The following is a 6,000-nucleotide window of genomic DNA, read 5'->3' as shown; positions in this document are numbered from 1 at the left end:
CAGTGCAATCAACACCTAACACAATCAGGCTGCTCTCAAATTTCAGTCATGATTGAGACCAAGTCAATGGCAGGAAAAGACAGAGGACTTATGTTTCAGACATGAACACTATAAATCAACAATCTTGTTCGACCATGGGAGCCAGTGCAAGAGATTGGGAGTAGGGCTGCAACAAACAATTATTTTTTATTTTTCGATCAGTTGGACAATTATTACAACAATTAATCAATTCATCTGCTTTACATGCAAATTACCAAATTGCAAATGAGAAGGACTACAGTAAATTATTCTTTTCATAGTCAAAATAATGAGAAAGAAAACTTTGAAAATGTATCAACTTGTCTTATTTTAGCTGTCTGTCTTTTAAAAACAGAAATAGAAAAAAATAGAAAACACACAGCGTTTGTGGGTTTACACTACTACACTTACTCCAGCCACACGAGCCTGTTTTGACAACAGTATTTGATTTAAAAAAAATAGACCCTCATGTTTATTAGTAATTACGTCTATGCAACATTTGCTCCTTTAACATGGCTTCAACATAGCCAGCCTCACATACTAAGTCTGAATAGGTCCTGATTAGAACGATTAACGAAAGTACTAGAGATGTGCATTCAGACTGTTGTCCCATACAAGCATACTGAAACAAACTAGCACAGTGCACTAGCCTTGCACAGTGTGTGCACTACATCATTATCAGATTTTTTCTTGTAGTGTTCCCACACTTTGCTGTGCTTTGATGTTTTTTCTTTTTAATGCTAACTTGCAGGCTCACCTTTGAAACTCTTATGTGCTTCGGCCATTTTCCAAATATAAACAGAAAGTGAGAGGCCTGAGGCTTGAGCAGGCTTGATGACAAAACGGAAATATTATTAATTTTATTGATATTGTCAACATTGTTGATAATGCCAAATAATCGTTTCAGCCCTAATTTGGAGCTCGGAGTATTATGGTAGCGGATGTGGTTGACATTAAGATGACTGGAGGGAGCTCTTCGGCCCTGCCAGTTCAGCTCACTTCTCACATGGCACTGATCCACTTGCCTAACCCCATGTCTGGCTGCCTCACTCTGGAAACAGGCAAGGGCCCAATTCATTCACAGCCCATCCAACAGCACATTGACTGTACACAAAATATGTTTTAGCGGCTTAACAGCGGCAGGCTAATCAATTGATCCAGATTTAGCTGTCCATTGATCTTGGCGCAGCCTTGGTCCAGCCAATTACAGTGCATGTATGATAATGATATCATTAGCAGCCCGTGGCCAAACTATCAGAGCAGGGGAAATGCAAGTAAAAAACACCTGAACCGTGCATAGAAACATTTGCACAGCCAAAACTGGTCCAAAACCGGTTTGTAAACGCCTTCCTGTCACTCCCCTCCTCACCTCACCACAACAGTCTCCCGGTAGTGAGGCAGGCTAGCCTGCTGGTGCTGCTGACTGGCATTCTGTGTGTGTTGATGAATGTGCCGGCCTGACGGCTCAATGTGCTTACCTAATGGGAGCTGCTCTTCTGTCACACTGCAGTTTCTCTCTCTCTCTCTCTCTCTTTCCCCCTCCCTCTCTCCCTCCTACCTCGCCCATGTCTTTTTCGGAGATGGTAAGGAGAGTGTTCCACTTGGCTAGACACTGCAGCCTCCACACTCTCAGTTTCTCAAAGGTTAATGGAGCTGCCTCATAACGCACACTAATCACCAGGTAATCGTTTTCTTTTGGCTTGATAGGCGGCTAAGGTCAGCCATGATGACCAGTACAGCCATTTTGGGTGAGGGAGTCAGGTTTGTGCTGGCTACCAAAAATGGTTGCCATGCTGACTTAAGATAAAGATGGTGTGTTGTGTGGCATAATCTTATGAGTCCCATCGCATATGTAGTGGTTTTTGCCGCCCCTGGAGTGTGTTTACCCCAGAGAGGTTAGCTAACATCACAGTGTGTAATGGATTAGATTGAGCGACTAAATGACTTATGTTCTCTCCTCTCTATCAGCCCCTTTGGAACCATGGCACATAGCCCAGCACATTTTCACTCTCCTTTTTCAGCATGGAAACAATGGAGAGAGAGGGAGAGAAAACAGGCTATCTTCAGTTTCGTAATGGTGGGATGAGGAGGTGTTTGAAGCGACTAGCATGAGCCTGGTGTCAAAGCAGTGTCTTTTCTGAAGAGCATGTGGTGGACAGGCAGAGACACTGACAGACAGAGAGGCGAACTAAGTCATGAAAGCGGAGCGTTTGTCTTTGATGTCAGCCAGCTTCCAAGAGCTATGGTGGTCGGAGGGGATTGGGGTTTCAGCATGGGATTTTCGGATTGTTGTGTCAAAAGGGTCTGATTGGGACTGAGTGAATTTGTTTTTGTGTGTGTATGTGCACGCGTCCACATGCACGGTCATGTGCATATTGGATACTAAGACTGAGACTAGGCAGCAGCAGAAGAAGGAAAGGCCAGTTTGTCTTCGTCATCATCCACATTGCCCCATGGTGCTCACATCTAATAACCCTCAACTCACTGAACATGGAGCTAATCTTGCTCTCGCACAAGCACACGCATACTAGAATATAGGAATGGACATTTCTAGGCCTGTTGAGCTTGTTTTAGTTAGTCTGTTGTGACTAGTGGGAGAGACTGGATGGACGGGCAGTTTGTTAAAGGGATGATGTCTTATGCCTTGTGCTATTTGGGTGCAGCCTCTAGGCCGAGATATGAGCAGATTAAAATGGAGATAGGTTAGTCACAGACTTGCTTTAGTGGTTTTAAAAACTGGGGGACAGATGAGTTCCTGTGTGTGCCTGATGACCACATTGCCTGTCACTGTGGAAATCCCAAAGCTATTGAGGGGCTTGCAAAATCAATGTGAGCTATTCATACATGGATCTAATCCCCAGATTTACTGCCATTTAATCTGTGGTTATGGCAGGGCTCTGATGGCTCTAATGCCATCAAACAGATGTCCCTGCTCAGCCAGCCAGGTTGGGCTGCACCTGGTGACACCATGGAGCCCTGGTTCTGGGTGGCCCACTGCACATTTCATTGTTTTATCCTCAGATCTCAAGCATTGTATCAAAACATGTATTATGGTTTAATGGCACATCTAAAAAAACCAAACCGAATGAAAGCAAACCAAACGTTTGAATCACACGTCCAGAACTCACTGCGAACCCAATATATTCATTTTGGCAAGTTTGATCTTGTAGAGATTTCAAATATTATAGGCTTAGCTGAGTGGGTGTTGTGTGGGTTTGTGTTATTTCCACCAAGAATAAGACAACAATATACTCTGCACGTTGCGTTGTTGTAGAGTGCTCAGGCTGTGTGCATAGAAATACTTTGATTTTGTTCACTGCACACCTGGTATTATTTTAAAATTCAAAAACCAAACAGACCGTTTCACTTCAAAGTGCAGGCTGAGTTCAGTAGGCGCATGGAATCAGAATCAGGGCATAAATAGCAAACAGTATCATTTTGTACATCTCTCAAACATCTAGGGATGTTGCTTTGTCTTGTCTGTGCCAATAATAAGTAATTGGTGGACCCCCTCCTCCTAAATGGAGAAACAGTTTGGCCAGAATCACTAAATTGTGAAAGTACCCTCTATATGCACTATGCACTTGTCATCTAGTCTTGTCTGTAAGGTGTTCTTGACTTTCTCATCCTCATAATATTCAGAGCTACATTTAATTAAATACAACAAGAACATATGCTGTTATATTCTGACACTACATTGATAACATAGTGAAAATTATCATTATCACCATTCCTTTCTGTTTAGCAACAGTAGGAGTAGCTTCCCATTTATTCACATGGATAGATTAATGCAATTGATGGATGAGAACTGACTTCAACAATTGAATGGTAATTGTGTGATTTTCATGAACAGAATGACGTAATTGTTTATCACTCACATTATCTTTTTTTCAGTGAGTGGTTGTTTTATGATTCCCTTGGTAAAAATGCATTTGTAATGTCTAAAATTTCCCCCCACAAAATTACTCCACTATGACCAAAAAAACCCTATGGAAAAATACATTAATTTCCGACTCTGGAGTAAATATGCCACTATATATGTTTTTTTATGTTGCACATGCACTGGCTATTTACCCATGTGTGGCCCCAAAACAAAATGTGTACTGAACTGTGAGTTTGGTGGACTGTTACACTGCATACATGAATGGCTGCAGGCACACGTGCAAAAAACAGAAATACACACAAACACACATCCCCAGTCTGTGCATTATTAAAATGCTTACATTGAAAGTGTAGGAGATTTATAGTGTGTGTGTCTTGTGTTTCTGGGTGTTAAAGAGAGTAAATGCAGGGAATCTCTCAGTGTGTGGATGCTGAATGTGAAATGTCAATGTTATTGAACAGGTGCTGCGAGGCAGAGCTGTGATGTTTTTATTTCCAAGCTCTTGTCGAGCGAGGCAGAGAAGAGAGGGCTCATGGGATAATGGGGGTGGTTCTGGGGTGGGGGACTGTGTGTGTATGTTTGTGTACGCGTGTGTGTGTGTGCGTTTTAGAGTGTGTGTAGCATATCAGGTATGAGTGCCTAGCTCTGTGTGTGAATGTGAAGAGAGTCATAGGAGAGTGGGAAATGAATGCTGGCTTAGAATAAATGCTCACAATCTCCCCACAGAAAATGTCAACTGCACTATGAATTGCATTATTATTTTTTGTGCACGCTCATGTCTTTCAGCAGCTGCATTCATAGTGTTCAACATGATGCCAAATGCTGCAGCTTTCTTCATTGGCTGTATTTCAACCATGCATACACCTCTACTGTCAAGCTGTTATCACCTCATTTGTTCCATTTACACATCATTCATGTTTTTTTCTGTCCTCTCTGTGTGTGTGTGTCTCTGTTTTTTTGTTTCCTTCAGTTTTTCCCTTCCAGAGTGTCGTTGTGTCAATACTTGTTGAGAGGCAGTGTGGCGGAGAGCTAGGAGGTGAATGCAGTCAAGGTTAGTCAACAATGCTGCGTGTTACTGGAGCACCGACTAACGCAGCGTTTTCCTCCGTCCTCCTTGTAACCCCCCCCCCTCCCTCCCCTCCCCCCTCCCCCCTCCCTCCCCTCCCCCCAGTCTGTTTCTGTTCCTGCTCCACCCAATGGACCTTGATAATTCTCTCTACCTGCCTGTGGTGCTCTCAGCCTCGCTCCTCCATGTCCTCCTAACCCCTCAGCATGCTTCTTCCTCGTCCTCCTCCTCCCACTTATCTCTCCTGCTAGTCGCCCTCACACAGGAGAGAACGGCTCAAGCCTGTCAGTGTTCATTCATCCCCCAACTGGTAGCTCATGCTAACCCACTCTCATATTTGTCTAGATGCGCTATTTAATGTTTTGTTATCATTGCGCCTATGCTAACTGGCCTTTCTCCTTTCTTCATAGCCAGTCCACCATCATTTTGGCAATGCCTTACTGTCAAGCCAGCTATCTTTTTCATTGCAATTCTACTTGTGATTCTACATGCACTTGTAATTCCAGTGAAGGCATGTGAAAATGTGATTACGGTTTTGCCATTTCCGCTCCTCTCTCTAGCCATTTAAAAAGAGGTGTGAGACTGAGAGCAGCGCCTATCTGAATGTCCACAACAGCGGCGGAGAATCCAGTAACGATATGGAGGGGGCTGCAGTTCAAAGCCGACTAGCAGGTTACTTAATGAGTTTGGTAATTGGCTTGCTGTGGCCTCCGCGCATCCCTGCCCTCCTGCTGCTGATGTGTGCAGGAACACAGGAGCTACGGCTGGCGCTCCGTCCCTCGCTCCATCCTTCCTTCCCTCCTCCTCTCCATCCTTCCCTCTATCCATCTCTCCTTCCCTCCATCCCTCTGCCACTAGCTAACTTTCAGAGCTAGTGCCGTACCACGCCTCCTCCATCCATTACCCACTGCGCCTATAAAGACAGTTAGTTTGGTGCATGATATGTTTCCACTCTGCTCAATATCGAATATCAACAGCGTTACAGTATCTCTTGTGCTCTCGTTCTCTCTTCTGTCTGTTTCTCTCTCCCTCT

At 44.0% G+C, this 6,000-nt stretch overlaps 1 protein-coding gene across 1 annotated transcript in view; it reads left to right on the top strand.

The window, feature by feature from the left end:
- The first annotated feature begins 4,869 nt into the window (after positions 1–4,869).
- The window catches only part of rerea (arginine-glutamic acid dipeptide (RE) repeats a), a 98,438-nt gene continuing 97,307 nt past the window's right edge, over positions 4,870–6,000 (top strand). Inside the window, exon 1 of the mRNA XM_078288113.1 lies at positions 4,870–4,952. The gene's annotated coding sequence lies outside the window, so the exon portion shown is untranslated. The remainder of the gene's footprint in view (positions 4,953–6,000) is intronic.

The sequence above is a fragment of the Centroberyx gerrardi genome, chromosome 14, assembly GCF_048128805.1.
Source record: "Centroberyx gerrardi isolate f3 chromosome 14, fCenGer3.hap1.cur.20231027, whole genome shotgun sequence".
Lineage (NCBI taxonomy): Eukaryota > Metazoa > Chordata > Actinopteri > Beryciformes > Berycidae > Centroberyx > Centroberyx gerrardi.
This window is presented reverse-complemented; position numbering and strand designations above follow the sequence as displayed.